The sequence below is a fragment of the Tribolium castaneum genome, chromosome 7 (assembly GCF_031307605.1).
Source record: "Tribolium castaneum strain GA2 chromosome 7, icTriCast1.1, whole genome shotgun sequence".
Lineage (NCBI taxonomy): Eukaryota > Metazoa > Arthropoda > Insecta > Coleoptera > Tenebrionidae > Tribolium > Tribolium castaneum.
In genome coordinates this window covers 5793773-5814723 of record NC_087400.1, presented here as the reverse complement: position 1 = coordinate 5814723, position 20951 = coordinate 5793773, and the positions used below count along the sequence as shown (strand labels likewise).

Here is a 20951-nt window from a genome sequence, read left to right as displayed (position 1 = left end):
TGTCGTCTATCAGTTCTCACATCGTAATTACCATTCTTGACCTGACCTGACCTGACCTATTTGCAAATATGTTTGATTAACATTGTAAAAACTGAAAACCCGTCTCAGACACCTGCTTTATTAGCAAATGGATGAAAATTGTGAAACTTTCGGTCTGTCAGCCCTCACATCATAATTACCGTTCCGTCAGGTTGTCGAACAACCCCCTGCTGTCGCACCGAATCCCCTTGTCCAATTCACCGTCTGCAAAGTTGATTTATGAAGTCTCTCCTGAAGCAGGTGCGCTGTGCATCCCCGTGTGCTAGCGACCAAATGTTGGCGCTTGCGCGTCGTCGGCGTCGCGGCGCTTGCGTCTCGGTGGTGAGCACCCTCGTGGCCGAAGTTCGCCGCCCGTGCTCGATAGTAGACGCTCACCACCACATCTGACGTCAGTGTGTTGGCATGAAGCGGTGAAGAGTGACCTAACTGACCCGCGAACCGCACGCGCGCACTTTCAGCAACCTAGTGCCTAAGAAGTCCGGACTTTCGGACACGTGATCTAGACCACCTGCTGTGGATGGTGCAGGATGTCCATGTGTATCACCGAACCAAGTCGAGCAGGACGAGTTGTAGGCTCGATCGATGCTGTCTGAGTCGGCTGGAGCAGGAAGCTCGTCACTAGTTTGGCCGCAAGCCCGACGGCTTCCAGGCCGGAGAGACTCAAACAGGTAAGGGGAAGTGACACGGTGATAGTGACAGTGAGACTCGGTGCTTGCAAGGAGTTGGCCTTCCGAACAGGTTGTACGCAGCTTGGATAGGTCAGTTATCACACTGGATAAACACGTGCCAAAAACTTGATTGTTCGATACGAGAAACTATGTTTCAATTTCGAAACGGTGGCTTTACATTATTTAAACAGAGCCTAAATCGAAACTGGCTAGACGAGGAAAATTCGACACCGCGGGAATTATTTATAAGGCGCAGTATTAAATTTTTTTCGAAACCCTCAAGAACGTGAAATAAAAGAGTGCTTGCCTTATTCTAGAACAGAAGTAATTTATTTGGAATTTTCTGCAATTTTCGAAATTTCGAAATATTGCACAAGTTATACGTTTTTGATGAATTTTAAAATTTGAACTCAACAGCTTCTTCAAGTCTTTCGATAACCATGTGATTTATTTATGTTAATTATAATTTTTATTCATTACTTACATATATTTATTTTAAATAAAAAAGATATACAAATAAAATTAGATAATATGTATTCAGTTGAATATAAACTTACCGAACTTAATTAACATTATTGTTTACGAAGAGAAAATAATATTTAATTTTTCTAAAGCCAGGAACATTTTGCTACTATAGATGTAGTTGCACACTTCTGATGGGTTGGTTGGAGTAGAGGATTACATGTTGGGAAGGTTATTGTATTTTTAAGAATTGTTTACAAGATTTTATGGCTCTTAAACAATTTAAACATTTTCGTTAAATAAACGTAAGTGAACGACTCAAAAGTGTCTATTTGCTCAAAAACATAGTCTAGAGTCATTGCCTCAACGTTAATCAGAGGATTTATTTCCTTACAGGCAATAGTTTTCGTTGGTAAAAATTAAATCATGTCACGTTCTGAAGTTTCTAAAAATAGTGAAGGCTCATAAAAAAATTCAAAAGTCTTGGAGTATTTTTTGATTAGTTGAGTCTTTTAGAATTGGGTGAACAAATTTATAATAAAGAAACAAAAAAATCATTTATTAATTTTTGGTCAGTGCTATTCAAGTTAATTGCTAAAAAGTCAAAAATTGTTTTTTTGAACAAATAGCAATTTAGTAATTACTTTTTATTTATATCATTAAGATTTCTTGTCTTGATGAAACACTATTTTCAAAAAAATAAAAAATGAGTATGCGAATTTGTCTAAAAAAAACGCATTTGGAACTACGAACACTTTATAACATTCTGGTAGAGCTTTAGAAAGTATGAATACATTAACATGAGTTTTAAGATTTGGTAACATGAGATCGAAAATATGCTCAATTAGAGCAAGCCTTGAAAGTGAAGTGTAACTTTAGCCACATCATATGTTGTGTAAAACCAACATAAGACAACATAACTTCAAAAGTGCGGCTTTAAATAAAGGGCTAAAATGTGGCTAAAGTTTAAATAAACGGCTAAAATATGGCTAAAGTTCTGCAGACACAGCTTGCTCTATTGAGTATATTTTCGATCTCATGTATTAAAAAAAAAAAAATTTTTATTAGTCTTGTGTACCCTCAAATTCTTTTACTAGCGACATAGTATACATACCTTTATGATACTTGAAATATCTTTCCATTGATAACAATCCATAAAAGATTTAAGGAAAACATTTCTTAATTTAACATAAACCGAATCAAGCGAAACCAACTACTGGTTGCTTTCAAATTATGTAGTCAATGCTACACGAGTTACCTTGTATATCTACTTTTGCCAGAAATTGTTTACTAAGGTCCGGTTTTACCAATGAAATCATAGTAGGTAATGATTTTAACTATTCATTAGATTTGATCAAAGTTGGTTTTTTTATTCATCTGGAAGAACTGTAAATCAATCTGCAATTTATTATTGGTTATTTTAAATTGATAATTTTTTATCAACAAAACAATTGTTTATTAAACAAATAAGCATAAAAATGGACAGTTAATAGAACACAAATATGCTTATCTAAGTCATGAAATCCTCATTATTGTTTTATTTTTATGAGACATAAAATGTACATGCTGTTTGTAAAATCTGCATTAAATTTAAGCAGAAAAAAGCAACTAATATATCACTTTAGTGAACAATTTGATAAAATGTTAATTTTTAAGTAAAATAAATAATGTAGTTAACGAAAATAACTTTGGAACATTAAACAGATACTTACTTTAAATTAAAACAAAAATAGGGTATAAGTTAAAAAAATATACAAGGCGTTTTACATTATTTTACGAGGTTTGCGCCTGAAAAATGCCATCAACATCACATATTTCTATAGAAACTTGATTTTGAAAAATTGGAATACTTTTTCTAGTTTGTTCACCCCTTAAAAATTACAATGGTTTTAGATAGTTAGAGATTAAGAAAAAATAGATTAAAATCGCATTCATGCCGTCTCTTGATAGAACACGTGATAAATAATTGTCAAAAACAGAAATTTATGTTACTACTGTAATGGGTTTATAAAAATTAAATAATTAATTATGTATTTTTTGTATCTAGTGTTTTGTGACTTTTGTATATTTGGGTGCGTACATTAGGCACAGGCCTCGTATAGTTACGTGAAACACTCTGTATTAAATATAAAAAATTGTTCTTAACCGAATGTCAATTGTTACATTTGAAAGTTAGTCTGTTGAATTATACTGTGTTTACTAAATGCACCTATATTATATAGGCTGTTATAGGCGTCTAAATCCCACATTAGAAGTATTGCGAGTTCTAATAACGAACTTTATTTTCTATTTTGAACACACTGGAGAACAGACATAGGTCTTTTTTTTAAATCTCCAAATATAATTTCGAAATCTCTAAAACTAAGCGAGTTACCGATTATTTAAGTGACAGGTGCAAATCCAAAAATTTTCAAAAAATTTCAATTTCAATTTTCAAAAGTACCTCAAAAACCGTTAAACTTAGGTATAGGGAAAGCTGATAAAAAGTTCCTTAAAACAATCCAACTAATCCAAAAACTTATAAAAATATAGCTTTCGATGTGAAATAAGGAAGTTGATAGCGACTTCCGGTATAACCGGAAATGTCGCCATTTTGAAAATATTTGCGGGGTTTAGACGGAACACTCTGTATATCATTTTTTATAAATAATACGCTAATGTTCTTGTCTGTTTTGTTTCATTTTACTTCGGATATTTGTACTAAACGGGTCACAGTTGTAACAATTAGAAAAAAAATACTGCGATTAAAACAAGTTGATTAGAAACATTTGTATGTTGTCAGGTGTATCTAACACGTCGATAAAATTCCCATTACAGGTTTCTATAAATTATTGACAACTGATGGGTGGAAACATGCCAGTTTTTTACCAATTCGACTAAACCTTAGACTTTCAATTTTTGTTGAAATGACTTTTGCTGTACAATTTTGCTTTTATTAAATTTCTGTATTTGTAAAAATCGAAAAGCAAAATAAAATTGTACACATCTTGGATAGGTCAGTTATTCCTTAGTGTCTACACACGTGCCAAAAATCGGATTGTTCTCCACTTCCATCCAATAAAGAAGTGCTCAAACCGCTTGATTTCGTAAAACGAAAACGTCCGATTATTTTAAATAATTTAGCAGGAATCAAAATCGCAACTGTCTTGAATTTAAACGCGCAAAATTCGAGAGCGTTTAATAATTTAGTGGCAAGTGCCACCGAAAATATCTCTAACCCGATTAAATTTTCCTTGAGAAAGAATTGTATTGTGGGGGTTTTACCGGAAGGTGATTAGTCGCTTTCTGGCAAATAAATGTGGCTTAAATTTAGCTTTTCGGAGCATGCAACGTAATTTACGATGAGTTTAAGTGATTAATGTCAATCGGTGCTGTAAGCAGCTTTGAATAATAGAAGCGCTCTAGCACTGACCTTTGCCACCGTGTGGCCCATTTTTTAGGAAATTTGTCTCGTGTATGCTTTTAGTGTCGTGTTTAGAATAATGCGAGGAAAAATTCTTTCGCACACGATAACTGAGGCATTTTTCGCGTAATTTCCCGGAAGAACAGTTCCTCGGCATGATATATCCCCAGCCCTTCGAGAGCGTCACGGAACATTTTTAGTGCTCTCAAAGTAAATTATAGTTTACAATAATAAGTTTGCGGCGAGCAACAAATTTTCACATTCCACTTGATAAAACGCTCGCTTCCGTTTATTATAATTTACAATCTGGAATAATTCGGCCCACGGACTGGAAGCATTAATACGACCAGTCATCATTTATGGCGGACAAAGGGCCCGAACCCCCCGAATAAATTGTAGTGCGACGGTAATTATATACGACGGTTTGATAAGAGTTGCCAAATATTTTCCCGCTTGGACAGAGATTCGGGCTATTGTCGTTTTTCGTTGGCGACGCTCGGAGACCGCTAAAAACTTACGCTGGATTTATTTCACACTTTCGGCATTGCATTTATGATGGAAAGTCTAATTTCCAAGGCGGGGATGCGAATCAACTAGTATGTGGCCAGAACGGTGCCAAATTTTAAATTGATTCCGCGAGAAAAAATACCACGGATTTATTGCCCACGGAATTTTTACGGCGGTTTTGGAGAAGTCGTTAAAATATTTTTATTTTTCGTTGCACTAAAGGCACTAAACATGCAAATATTAAAACGGAATAAATCCATAATGTACAACTGAAACGAGAGAACTACGGAAGTTTACATTAAAGACCGCACAATAAAATCAAAACACTGAATTAGGTAAGAAAAAATTTGATTCTAGAAATTTTGAACTGGATTCTAACGAATTAATAATGTTATTTATAAATAATGCTCAAAATATTGTGATTAACCATGAAGTTAAACAGAATTTTGGGAAAATTCTAAATTGGATCAAGAATTTTCCGTCTAGCTTGTGGCAACGGTTGAGTAATCTATGCGAGTAGCGAATATCAGCAAAATGCCTTAACTGGGTCACTTGACCATCGACAACTAAACAAAAACAGAGGTTTTTAAATTTTAAATGAAGTAATTATTATTGGAAAAACTGTTTTAGTTTGTCAGTAAATTTTGTATATATTCAAATTATTTTTGTAATAAAATCAGTATTGAACTTAACTCCCGAGTTCTTCTTATTCATGGTCCTTCGAGCCGGATATGAACCAGCGACCTATGGATTTCTAGCAAAATTAAAAACTTACCTGAAAATATTTCAGATCATGAATCATTATAAATCAAAAAACTTAAAACTATTTCTGATTTTTTCTTTTTAGCTCCTGTTTGTGGATAGGATATACTACAATTATTAAAAAATATAAAAACTATGGATTATTTTGGCCTAAGTGCTTTTATTATTAAAAAAGTTAAAAAACAGATGTTACATCCATGTTAAATATCATCAACTACTGTTTATGTGAAGGAAATTTTGCAGATTCTTTAAAACACGCATTAATAACTCCTGTTTTTAGAAATAAAGGTAGTTCTAGTTCTCCTTTAAGTTACAAACCCTTCACGGTCTTATCTATAATATTGAAAATAATCGAACATGTCATATTTACGAATGGTTGTGAAACCTCCGTTAAAGGCCATTTCCCAATAGCGGACACCTCTTCAGAACGGACATTTTTGTAGGAACGGAACAAATGCATTGAAAAATAATGTAAAATAACCTTTCTATAACGGACAACAATGTTTTATGAACCATGTCTGTAAATATACAAAATGTGTGCTAAAAATATAGCTAGATAAAAGAGTACAAAAACCTAAAAAATAGAAAATGTATTACAGCGTTTTTTTTAAATTATTTTTGAAGTTACTATTTAAATTAACCTTTTTTTGTTGGTGTTATTTTAAATGCGCTTCAATAATGTTTTTGTAAAAAAATTAATAAAATGGTGAACGCAAATATTTTGATCGCTGGAAGTGGAATTCAGAGCTTTAGAAAAATTAACATTTGTTGCACAAATAAACGCCCTTTCAGTATTTTTGATATTTGAAACCAGGCAATGGTGTTAGATTCGGTGCTTCATGTAACGCCTTCGGAAACCTTAAGACTACATACCCTTAAGTTTCCTATCACACGTATGAAAGCCGACTAAATTTAAAAACTATTAGCACATTCCAAATTTAAAATATTTTTTTATTGCTTTTTTTTATTCGTACCATTTTACCTCAGATTCTAATAACAGACACAAATTTTTTCGCTGGTCCGCAGATTTATGAGACGACATGCATTTTTATATGAATATACCAAGATCAATTAAAAAGTTTTCAATTAATTATTAGTAAGGAATTTTAAACTTTTAGAACATATTTTACAACCGTATGTGTAAGGGTGCAGCTTTCAGATTCGTTTTTGGTGGTGTCTGAAGCAATTTCTCGAAATACGAAGCTTTTCCGTATGAAAATTGTGTTTCGTTCTGTGATTGAAATTTGCAGTAATTTGAATAAAGAGTGGTTGTGCGGTAACAATCCCCGCTTTGAGCATCATCTCGTCGCGCTATTTCCATATATTCCATTAAAAGTGAGGGTCCAATGTTATTGGCATTGTGTTCATATCAGGAGTTTGTTTGAGGGCAGGCCGGCCGAAAGCACGCCTGCAACTGATGGCTGGATAATACTCGGCCCGGTTTTTATTATTTTTTACTATCCATTGTTTTCCATTTTCAGCACTTTTATTTACTGGCCGAGCTTTCCACCGTCCGTCCGACTAATTAAAAAATATAAAAATCCTCAACGCATCGCCGGCAAGTGGAAAATTTGTATTTGAAACGCTATACACTAGTTTAAATATAGCGTTATTAAATCCGGAGTCTATTTAATGCAAGTTGGCAGCGAGACAAAAAGCTTCGGATGACAAAAGCTCGAGCTGATATTGATTGACTGTAATACAATACTACGTCTGTGGAATACAGATAGAGTGCTGAAACATAGGTGGTGTGTTTAAAAGGCACCGAACCGTCTAAAAGGAGCTTCGGATGTAAACAAAGACTTTATCGGGGGGTTTTTTCACCAACTCGCTCTATTTGTAACGCGTCCATCTAATTAATGGATTCCGCTGAAATTGAGAAATGACCGCTGCAATATGGACGCTTTTGTGGCGAAAATCTGGCAGATTCAAGATGAAACCAACCCGAGCTACCATTGTTGGATTCAACGTACTAATGAATAACAATAACGAGAGAGATTCTAAATTGCTCAAAAGGAAAAAGAAAGCACAGAAATAAGACAGATGTTTCAGGTATTAAAGGATATCATTAGGACGAGGTGCTAACTGCCAAAAGAATAAAGAAAACACAAAGCAAAATTGTTTCCTATTTATTTGATTCAAGCTCCAATGCAAACTATTGTCTCCGGAACGGTGAACATACTGGGTGACCCATGGGTGTCTATAATCGGTCCATAACTTTTTTGCTAATTACAATATTGCATACCCTTTTCATTATACGATAGATCGACTAAAAGTACACAAACTAAAAATATTATTATTATATACAGTTTGTTGTATACAGGGTGGCGAACCAAAGTTTTTTTTTAGTGGAACAAGTTATATATTTTGCATAATTAGATTCTACACAAAAAAATAATGTAACTTTGTGTAAATTACTATAGATCTATTTCTTTTCGTTTTGGAATTATTTATCTTTTCGTTATAAAAAGACCAATTTTTGAAAAATCACTGCGAAGTCCCCTATGAATCTTTTCCAAAAAATTTGACACAGAAAAACTCAGAATATCGTGCCGTTTTAGAGAATAGTCGACTTTTGCTTGAAACTCGCACATAATGTACAGGGTGTGCCAAAACGCAAAAATTTGAATAACTCTTTTTTCAAATGGAACACCATGTATTTTTTTACACGTATCGATAGCATTTTGCATAAGCTGTCTAGTGGTATAAGGTTTGCATGGCAAATTTAAAACATTTTTTGAGATTTTATGAAAAAATATATTTTATTACGAGAAAATTTGTTATCCTAGAATGTGTTAAGTCAAATGGTAATTTATTTGTTGATATGTATTATTGTCACTAATTACATTGTTAAAACTACTAGAAATTCTGAGTTTTTCTGTTGCAAGTTTATCGGAAATTATTTGGCGACTTCGCAGTGACTGTTTTTTTATAACGAAAAGTTGAATAATTCCGAAATGAAGAGACATAATGGTTTATGTAATGGTTTCATTAACTTTTTTTTCAATTTTAAACACACTGGGGACCAAATATAGGCTTTATCTTTTAATTCTCTAAATATGATTTTGAAATCTCTAAAACTAAGAGAGTTACCAATTTTTTTAGTCAGTTGCAAATTCAAAAATTTTCAAAAAATTTTAAATGTCTCAAATACCATTAAACTTAGGTATAGGGAAAGCTGATAAAAACTCTCTTAAAATAATTCAACTAATCCAAAATCGCAGTGAAAACATAGCTTTCCATTTAAAATAAGAAAGTTGGTAGCGACTTCCCGTATAACAGGAAGTCTCACTATGTTAGAAATATTTTCATTGAGCAGATCTCAATGGATTAGGGCTAAGTACCAACTTTCAAATAAATATCTTTAGAGATCTTTCAATATTTCTAATGTGGGGTTTAAACGGAACACCCTGAATAAACTTTTTTTGCGTGGGTCACCCTGTATTTAAATTAATTCGTCTAAAGTCTACAAACCCTATAAAGAATTTTGTGCATTTAAATCAAACATTATTCTATTTTATAGCTCGATTTTTTTTATTTCCACATGTTTATGTTACGTTTGTTTTGTAATTACTAATAACCGAAGTGAGGTTCTGCGGTATTTTTTAATAAGCTATGATGAATAAATTTCTTCGGGTTATGACCGTTGCCTTGGGTCCAAAATAACATTGACTAATTATTAACAAGTAACCGCATGCGGATATCGTGCCATTAGCCTTTATTACAAACCCACTCAGCATCCCGCTTTACGATCTCCCTTTTCCTTTTGTCCAAAACACTAAACAACAACAACAACACAAGAACGAAAAGCACTTATATAAGACGAGTTTCCAACAAACCTTGACTATTTCGAAATGTGCACACATCTTAATGAGTCAGGCAAATGCGGCATGTTCAAGGAACATTTCTCAGTATGTGTGCAACATTACATGTCTTGCTTAATTCGGTATTATGTTCCTATGTAGCCGGAAGCTTAGCTCTTAGTTCGGGACTAGAGTTGCATAAGTTGTTGCATTCCCGACGGGATTTCCGGTCTAGAGGATAATTCGCTGGGACTAATTTTGTTAATTAGCCATTGAAACGAATTTGCAACACTCAATCAAGCTCACAGGTTAAGAAAGAACTCCTTGCTACTGCGTTTGATGCTAATGATTGATCCCTTAATTAATTATCGATTCTGTTAGGTCAATAGACCTTTGTTGGTGTACTCACACAACCGAATTAAATGTGGGGTAAGCACACACTGATCATTATTAAATCGGCCCGAAATTACCTTGTCAATATTTCACAAAAGCAAATTACTTTGTAAAGAGGTAACAAAGTCATCAAATCCGATGGGGTTTTATCAAGGCGATACACCCAAGCGCAAGCTGTTGTTGCTGCCACTTGCAAGACACCGTGCCTGGTATCGATTTTAATTAAATGAGGCGCGATTTTCATTTTGATAATCGATTTTGTATGCAAAAAGTAAACAATTTCATAAAAAAATGCGGTCAGCTTTAAATTTAAAGACACTCGCAGTATCTGGCATTTTTATGGCACTTCGTAAATCTTCCTCCTATCACTGATCATCTCGGAATCATTGAACATCATTGAAACTAATACATTTAATTTTCTTAACTTCTTTAGTAACGTAAATTGGAAATTTTTAGACTTTGACATTGATCCTAATAATAAATTCCCCATTTTTTTTAACAACATTTTGTATAATTTCTACTCAGCGTTTCCAGGAAAACAGATCAAACGTAATGGTTTTCAAATTTCTGCTACTAAATGGTTTATTACAGTAAAAAAAAATAAGAGACACTTTAATGTTATTGCATGACACCTATAAGCTAGACGAAATTTTAGAATTAAGCGAAATATTAAATAGTTTTACGAAAAAATATAATAAAGCAATAAAAAAATTAAAAAATTAAATTGAATTCCCAATTTGTAAAACAAAACATCTGAACCATGTGGAATTTAATTTACAATCAGAAACCTAAAACAAATAGTGATATTCTCAGAGAACCTCCTGATTTTAATAATTTTTTTTCTCTAAACATTCGGAAGGCTTTAAAAATTTACTTCCACCTTCATATAATCCTCTTCGTATCATAAAAAATATTATTAGATATTGGGATTTTTTTTCAGTTTTAAAACACTTTCTCCTTCTCAAGTGAGAGAAACAGTTGATTTCTTAACAAATTAAAACAGCAATTAAGACAATGTGCACGATGTCAATAACGATAGGTTTATATCTTGACTATCAAGCAGTCAAAAAAATTTTAAAATTTTTTACTTTAATCCTTACAGTTTGGCTTTCGCAAAGGTATATCTGGATCACATGCAGTTATTTCTTTTGTACAAAATATTATTCTATGCTTTGCTTTAGCAAATCGTTTGACTGTGTGTCACATGATATTTTAATAAGTAAACTTTTTTTCTATAACCCTAATCCAAATAGTACGAATCTGATATTTTCTAACTTATCAAATAAATCTTAACATGCTTCTATTAATGGTGTTTCTTCTGAAAGTCGTGGAGTGGTTCTCGAAGTACCTCAAGGATCAATTTTGGGACCAATACTTTCTTTTCCTTATTTTATGGCCAAAATCGATAAAACTTTATGGGTACATGACAAAACTATTAGGGTGACTGGAACTACAAAAGAAATCGCGAATGTGAAGCAACAAAAACCTATGGACATAGCTCAAAAGTAGTTATTTCTTCTGTACAAAATATTATTCGATGCTTTGCTTTAGCAGATCTGATATCTTCTAACTTATCAAATAAATCTTAATATGCATCTATTAATGGTGTTTCTTCTGAAAGTCGTGGAGTGGTTATTGAAGTACCCCAAGGATCAGCTTTGGGACCAATACTTTTCTTTATATATAAATGATCTTTCTTATTTTATGGCCAAAATCGATACAACTTTATGGGTACATGACAAAACTATTGGGGTGACTGGAACTACAAAAGAAATCGCTAATGTAAAACATCAAAAATCTATGGACATAGCTTAAAAGTAGTTATATCTTCAGTACAAAATATTATTCGATGCTTTGCTTTAGCAGATCTGATATTTTCTAACTTATCAAATAAATCTTAACATGCTTCTATTAATGGTGTTTTTTCTGAAAGTCGTGGAGTGGTTATCGGAGTACCCCAAGGATCAACTTTGGGACCAATACTTTCTTTAATATATAATTGATCATTCTTATTTTATGGCCAAAATCGATACAACTTTATAGGTACAAGACAAAACTATTAGGGTGATTGGAACTACAAAAGAAATCGTGGATGTAAAACAACAAAAATCTATGGACATAGCTCAAAAGTAGTTATTTCTTCAGTACAAAATATTATTCGATGCTTTGTTTTCTCAGATCTGATATCTTCTAACTTATCAAATAAATCTTAACATGCCTCTATTTATGGTGTTTCTTCTGAAAGTCGTGGAGTGGTTATTGAAGTACCCCAAGGATCAACTTTGGGACCAATACTTTCTTTTATATATAAATGATCTTTCTTATTTTATGGCCAAAATCGATACAACTTTATGGGTACATGACAAAACTATTGGGGTGACTGGAACTACAAAAGAAATCGCTAATGTAAAACATCAAAAATCTATGGACATAGCTTAAAAGTAGTTATATCTTCAGTACAAAATATTATTCGATGCTTTGCTTTAGCAGATCTGATATTTTCTAACTTATCAAATAAATCTTAACATGCTTCTATTAATGGTGTTTTTTCTGAAAGTCGTGGAGTGGTTATCGGAGTACCCCAAGGATCAACTTTGGGACCAATACTTTCTTTAATATATAATTGATCATTCTTATTTTATGGCCAAAATCGATACAACTTTATAGGTACAAGACAAAACTATTAGGGTGATTGGAACTACAAAAGAAATCGTGGATGTAAAACAACAAAAATCTATGGACATAGCTCAAAAGTAGTTATTTCTTCAGAACAAAATATTATTCGATGCTTTGTTTTCTCAGATCTGATATCTTCTAACTTATCAAATAAATCTTAACATGCCTCTATTTATGGTGTTTCTTCTGAAAGTCGTGGAGTGGTTATTGAAGTACCCCAAGGATCAACTTTGGGACCAATACTTTCTTTTATATATAAATGATCTTTCTTATTTTATGGCCAAAATCGATACAACTTTATGGGTACATGACAAAACTATTGGGGTGACTGGAACTACAAAAGAAATCGCGAATGTGAAACAACAAAAATCTATAGACATAGGTCAAAAATAGTTTGATAGTATAGTCCTACATGACTTGCTGTGATTATTTTGGTCATTGTTAATGTTTACAGTAAGAGATCTTAAACAGAACTTCTCAATACCAGCAAGGGGTTCAACATCTGCGCAGTAAATAATTACTGCGGCTTTAGGAAAGTTTTTATTGGTTTTTGGTAGACACAGCAAGTCATGTAAGACTACCTAGAATTTTGCATAGATGCGGAAGTAACACAAAATCGGCATGGCAAGTTTGTTGTATACAAGATATCTAAAGCAATTTATCTACTTCGAAATTTTACTAATAATCTCTCACATATTAGAAAAAATACAAGAATGGCATACTTTGCTCTTAAAAATTCTCACCTTGAATTCTGTGGCATTATATGGGGTCACAGTTTAACGCTTACTAGACTTTTTAAACTTTAACGAAAAAACATTAGGAAAAACCACTAGGACATCGTGACGACTGCAGAAATAATTTTAGTAATCTAAAAATTCTTACATTACATTGCACTTTATATATTCAAATGGTTACAGTTTGTAATGAACAATGAAACTTATTACCAGAAATTAAACCCATTGCATATTTTTGAAACCAGAAGCTATAATAATATTATTTGAAAAATTGAGATTAGCTACTACGTCCCAAAATTTTTACAACTTTGAAACTACTGTATAAAATTTAGAATTAAAAAATTTTACGGTGATAAGTAGAAAGAACCTCAAAATACTACAGGGTGAATTTCATAGTTGTGCAAACATTTCAACTTGTCTTATCTGAATATTTACAGTTATTGAGATATAAGAGGGTTTTGATATACTAAATTTGTCAGGTCAGGTCAGGTCAGGTCAGGTTTTTCTTCTTCTTCTTTTTCTTATTATTATTATTACTATTACTATTATATTATTATTATTATTATTATTATTATTATTATTATTATTATTATTATTATTATTATTATTATTATTATTATTATTATTATTATTATTATTATTATTATTATTATTATTATTATTATTTGACACATTCCTATAACACTCACTTCGATCGTGCCATTTTGTTGATTATTATTCTTATTTGTTACACATCGGTTTAACATAAAAGGGAGAAAAAACTGTGTATTGAACGGTAAGGAAGAGTCTTTCCCTTAAAATAGTACAACCACCGCCAAATTTTAAACTCTGCTTTTGCATGCAGTGTAGGGCACACGCTCCCATAATTGCGTATTGATTCGGATGGTGGGCAAGTCTGAAAATGCACCAACTTCCATTGAGGTAATAACGAGCACCATTCCGACGGCAAGCAATCTAGCGCGTGGTGGTGGTGAGATCATCATCGCTCTCCTCGCTCCGTCCGCTTTAATAAGACGCCAGAGGGTTCCTCCGCCAGCACGTATTGATCAGAGCACAAGCTCAGCTTCACCCTCGTGAGCGGACACAAAGTTTCGCTTCGAGACGACGGGCAAGTCGGACGAGAAAAAATTATCAAACATAAAAAGACAACGTGACGATTGCGAGCGACGCTAAATATGCGCACCTGGGGGCCGAGTCCGTTTAAATTTTGAAAAATGCTCGAGAAGAAGGATACTTGGAATCGTGTTTTTGCAAAACAATTTAAAACAAGAGACTTGGCACCGAAACTGGTCGCTACGTTTAAATATTTATGAGAGTTCGTAGAAGGCAAGAAATGGTGAATGTCAATAACGGGGCGACAATTGGGTTTTGCTTATTTTTTATACCGCTTCAAGCACCACAAGTGAATCCTAATACTGTAATTATTACGCTGTTGAACTATTTATGTTTTGTTTTAATCTGTTTTGTTCTTAAGCTAAATAGAATAATAATAATAATTTTTTTAAACGTAAATTTTGGTGGTAAACTTGGAATCAGCTTATGTGGTTACTACTACTTATGTGGTTACAGAAAAATCTCTCAACAACGGACACCGATGGAGAATCTTTAATTGTCTGTTGTTGAGAGGTGTTCACTAAGAAAGGGAAATTTTAATATAGGTTTTGTTACGTTACTACAAAAATGTCCGCTGTGATGAAGTGTCCGTTATTTGGAGGTGTCCATTAAGGAAGGTTTCACTGTATAATTTAATAACTAAAAACAGAAATTTCTCCTCAAATTCAGAGCTTCTGATGGAAACAGACTGCACGTAGTACAATTTCAAAAATAAAAAAGTTTCTTAAACTAAAATTTTAATAAAAAAGGGTATGTGCTTAACTCTGTGACGTATACACTGAGGTATTGAGTTAAAATTAACAAATCCTAAAAAATTTCAGTTTCTTTTCTTACTGTTGATTGACTAAAGATTGATCAAATTTGCTTTTTCTCAAAAGTATAATAAGAATAAACCAAAAAGTAATATAAAGTTTACAGGGTGTTTACGGTTTTAAGTTTAAATTTAAAAATTATTTATATAGGGTGAGTTTAGCGTATTGCATCATAATCTTTGTTAGGTTTTTTTTTCAAAAAATTTATCGAACATATTTTTCCATAATTTCAAATTTTATGAAGTAAATATTTTTGAGTAACGACATTGTTTTTTATTTTTTTGCCACATAAATGAATACATACAAACAAAATACGGAAATATTAAATAACAATGTTATAAAAAATAATAATTAAATCAATAAATAAAGCAAATCGTACTAATAATTACAAACAATGTTTTAAAAGTCTTTATCTTTCTATTCTAGCCGCATTTTGTAAAAAGTGTTTGTTTTTTATGTTTTTTCTGCATTTAGATTTTATGTAAAGTGTATTATTATTATTATTATTATTATTATTATTATTATTATTAATATCTAATAAGAAAAATTTAAAAAAAACAATCACTCCTTACAAAATAAGACAATTATTAATTAATGTAAATATTATCCATAATTTTTACATTTTACTTTGTTTTATCTGAAACATATAAAATAAAAGATAAATAATGCACTATAAAAACAAAAAAAAACAGTGAAAAAAAGTGTTGGTTGTTTAAAAAAAAATTAAAATGCTATTGGTTTTTGAGCAATATAAAAGTAATGTCAAAATGTGTTTTTTTCAAAAACAAAATTTGACGATTTTAAAAAAAAAAAGCTCAATACTTATACTGTGTGAATTTAATGGTTGTGCATACATTTTAATGAGTGACTGCAGAACGCAAAAGAAGTCGCAATAGCTTAACTGGCTTTATCTGAATAATGACATAAGTAATGTAAAATATATTTATTATTGTAAATTAATAAAGATATTATTATTATATTGTTTATAGTTACTGAGAAAGTTTTGGTGGGCAAATAAATTCACACTAAGATTCAACAACACCCTCAAGATTCTACAACAAAAATTGGATAGAATTATGGTTAGTTCTTTAAAATTCATTACAATTTCTTAAAGAAAATGAGTTACGATCTGCAAAATCAGTCTCATAAAAATATGTTTCATCAAAATTTTCCACTTTTTTTTTCTCTGAAATGTCACCAACTACTTACTAGAAATGTAAACTTTAGAATGAAGTACTTACAAGTCCCAAACTACGTTTACACTACATTTTTTTGACGAATTTTTGGATGCTACAGTGGAAAAATTTACCTATACGTGTATTGTGATTTTTTGTTTTATTGACCTAGGAACTGTTTGAGAGTTTCTGGTAAGCACACAGAAAGTGATTAAGCACGTGCTCTTTTTAGCTCTTAGTTTTTTTTTCTTTAGTGAGTTAAAGAAATAAATTTTTGCAACAATTTGGGAATTTTACAACGTATAAATGACCTTGTTCCACTTAGCACAACCGCATATTTGTGTGGGATTGTATTTTTGTGAAAAAATGTTTGACTTGTCACATATTTCCGCTGCATTTCCACATTTAGTCCTCTGGTCCCAGCAGTAGGTGCAATTTTGCATTTGCACTATGTTTATTCCTCTAGAGAGTCAAAGATAAAGTAACTTGCTCCAACTTGCTTGACACTACAGACACAAGATGGAGTAATTTCCGTCTAGTTTATCATCACTTAGACTAGCAAAAAATCGGTTTTTCATTCCATTCTCCCCTTAATTAAATATTTAGCGTCGTGAAAGTTTCACTGAAAAAACTTTCCTATTCAAGCCAACTGGTATTAGCGCAGCCATTGAATGGTAATGGAATAATTACAAGCTTTCTTCCAAGCTTTCCACTTTTATTAAAGCACAGGTAGGGCAATTGAACCAGAGCCAAGGTTCTTGCGGTTACATCATTTCATTCCAGTTTCATTACATTCGTGCAGAAACAATTAGCAAATGACGTCTGTACTGAAATAAACTAGGATTGCGTGCAGTGCGTGCCACGAAAGTGCAAGTTGGCCGATTAAAGGGGAGAAGGTAGTTAGTTGTATTAAATATTTAGTGTAACTGTTATGATACAAATAAAATTTTGAATTTTGGGAACAAGGCTTGCTCCGATCGATGATGGCAGAGGACACGTCACCCTGCCCTATATTTCAGGCATTAAAAAATTACGTCCTTCTAGAGCTGCACTTGGATACTTATTATTTATAGGTTTCTGTTTCCAGCCTTTCATTTGTGTTGGTCGTGTTGATCAACAAGTTCCACTTTGAAAAAAGTCTTTCTCTTAGTTGGGCAAAATATTGTGGCGAGTTTTCAAAGACCGCACATCCTGTTTGCACAAAAACGGGTTAAATAAATTTCAAGTTTCCAGATTTTAAAATCGGGCTTTTGGCTCACTGCCTAATTAATCCGCGGGAATAAACGAACGTATAAAAACCTTATTAGCAGTTAATCGTAAAATGCCACACCGCAAATTGGATTAAGATATCCGATGTTAGGTTTTAGCGTTTCACACACGGCCATTATAAAAACATTGACCTATTTTAAAGGCGGCAATTAAAACTGCATTATTAAAATTGTCAAGAGTAGTAAAAGCATTAATTAGAGCGAGTTCGGGTTTAATTTCATTCTAAAGTCTCATAATTGCGAATGAGAAATGGTGATAAAATTGGATCATTGGGGAAAATTTTTCCTTTCTTTGACAAATCCATATACAGGGTCGCCAAAAAGTAAGGATACAGTTAAATATTATAAAAAATATTTATCTCAAAATTTATTGAAATTTGGTGTTTTTAAGTATATGAATTCTATCGTTTCAGATGTTTATTAAATGTTAATCTTCATTCGTTCTTCAGATACAAAGCTAACTTGATTTTTTCAAATAGCAACAAAACTCAAATTTAATATTTTTTGGTAGAGTATTTTTTTCTGAGTTCTATGGTATAATACTCACCTTAATTTAATCGAAACGAAAATTTTAAACAATGTAAAATCTTGTTAGCCTTGGAAATGTGGTCTTTATCTATCGTTAGCTCTTTGCTGTTTAAACATTGATAAAAAATACGCAAAAGTTAAAAATAATTGTTAAAATAACACATTTCACTAAAATAGAACACGTAATAAAAAATTTAAACACGAAATACTTGATTTTTATGCTACAAAAGATGTTCAAATTGATTTCCTCTAACTTCTTGGCTTTCTGTCTCTATGATAAAGCAACATGAAATTTTTTTCGCTCAATTTTACTTAAATGTACTATCATTAAACTAATTATAGCACCCAAGTTTATTTTTGGCTAATAAACAAGTGACAGAGATCACTCATTTCAAACTAACTTAAAACTATTTCTGAAAATTTTTGAATTTTTATTTTTTTAACTTTTAATAAAAGTAAAGGTGGGTATTATGTTACATCACTGAATTCACAAAAAATGCTTTTTTAAAAATGATTAAATTTGACCCTTCGTGCTATTTAAATATAACAAGTTTGCCATGTATTTTCAAAATAAACGATGATAAAAGTTTGAAAAAGCTCTCAGATGATAGTATTTAAACACATTTAACTGTTTCCCAAATTTCAAGGTTCTATGTTAAACCGTTATGAAAATATTTAACTGTATCCATATTTTGAGGACTCTGTATATGTTACGGCTAATGTGTAAACTTGGCTAATTTGTAAACTAGCTGGTTAGTTTGTCAACTAGCCAAATTATTGGTTATTTTAATAAAAAACGCAGTTTCAACTAAACTAGCGGCTAGTTTACAAACTAGCCAAGAATCTTGGCTAATTTATTTGACAGATAAAATAGTTGGATAGTTTATAAATTTTCCAATACTTTCTCTGGTTAATATTAAAACCATACTTTCTGGTAACACGAAATATACAATATACCGGATCGGATGCGAATATAAATTTCCATTCTATCTTTAAAGTACATAATCATTCAGATTACGTAAGTATGCAAAATTTTACTTCATTGGGACAACGGAAACCCTTTCAAATTTGGCTCCAAAAATATGAAACAGACAGACAGACAACAGAGCAAGTTAAATAAAATTCCAACTCCAAAGGACTTAAATACAAAAATTCGTCATTTCTGAAGTTATATTCATGAGAATATGTATTTCAGGAATGATGTGTTCCCACTTTTAATTGTTACTAAGTTTTGCTTTATTTTTCTGCGTTTTAAGATAGTTGTGGCCATGCGTGCGAGTGCTAGTTTGTTATAATTTCAGACGGGTGACTTTATTACTTTGAAATGGGCCTAAACAGCTCTGCAGTTGTAGAAAGAAACAGCTATATATTTCAGAAGTGATTTACAACTGACAATGATTTATTTGCATACAGAATCCGAGTCCCAAACGCGGGGACCTGCGAAACTCCCAAAGGAGGCGTTCCGCTTTTTATACGGCTACCGTTCCACAACCATGAGCGCGTTTTTTAAAACTCCATACGCGTATAGAGTGTCAAAAGGGAATCATCAATTAATTTGGCCGAAAGCGACAATTCTCCATCTAGAGCACCAGTAGGTTTCGATTAAAGGAGTAATGTTCGTGTGTAAAACTTTACACGCTTTATGAGGCTGTAAACAGTGTTAATTAAAATTTTAATGGCGTATAAATTCACACACTGGCGGGATCGCGCTTCCTTGAGGCGCAGAGTTTACCGCATCTTTAATTTTTTTCGAAAAAAAAAAACGATATTATTTATTTTTCTGACTGGTGGTGTAAACAGAGCCATTCGCATGCAAAAAGTCGAATTAGCGGAATTACCTCATCTTTATTTCGCCAATAAACCTAGTTTAATTCAAGTCAAAATATGCGAGTTTTATACCTTTGGCCATATAAATAATGTCCCTGTTTACGAAAATAGGATACGGCTGTTGAGTCGAATGCCCGGCGATCCAAACTTTTCACTCATGCTTAAAACGATAATAACGGTCGAATGGAATCGAAACGTTCGAATATATTACAAGTTATATGGACAAAGTTGGCGGATTAGTGGTGTCGGAGGTTTTATGGCTTAGTCTGGAAGAGGTTGGCGTTACACGTCACAAGGAATATCCATTCATACACAAAGTGGAACCGCATGCAGTCCGCAACTAAAATATCACCCCGATTCACTTTATCCTCGTTCGGCCCCCACAAAACGCTAAATAGTTAAAGGATTAGCGCACTAATCTGGCTCGAGTGCGACGACAAAGAAACTAGCGTTAATGTTGCATTAATGTCACACAATTGCCAGAAAATTTTCGACTGTTATTAACTGTGCTTTGCTGAATTAGGCGCTCGAAAGGTGCGGAATTTCCCAACAAAGAAACAGTTTTTGCATACAGGGTGACTCAAATAAGTTCGTTGAGCCATTCTGGACAACATTATAATTTTTATTACTATCATCATCAAATCCAATCCTTTTTTGCCTAAATCCAATTATTGTTTTTCTCATTCAAAAAAAGAAAGAAAGCTTCTTAAAAGAACTTTAACTTAAAGAACCAAAAAATATGAAAGAATAATAAAATTGAATGTTGAATTGGTTAGTGACA

The 20951-nt window shown here is 32.5% G+C and overlaps 1 protein-coding gene across 4 annotated transcripts in view; it reads left to right on the top strand.

Annotated features, from left to right (window-relative positions):
• Nucleotides 1-393: 393 nt before the first annotated feature.
• The window catches only part of bru3 (bruno 3), a 456798-nt gene continuing 436240 nt past the window's right edge, over nt 394-20951 (top strand). For 2 of the 4 annotated variants that reach the window (XM_015984037.2, XM_064357773.1), the window contains exon 1: nt 394-707. The gene's annotated coding sequence lies outside the window, so the exon portion shown is untranslated. Of the gene's footprint in view, nt 798-20951 lie in introns of all 4 variants that reach the window. The other 2 variants (XM_015984039.2, XM_064357774.1) reach the window with 1 other exon arrangement.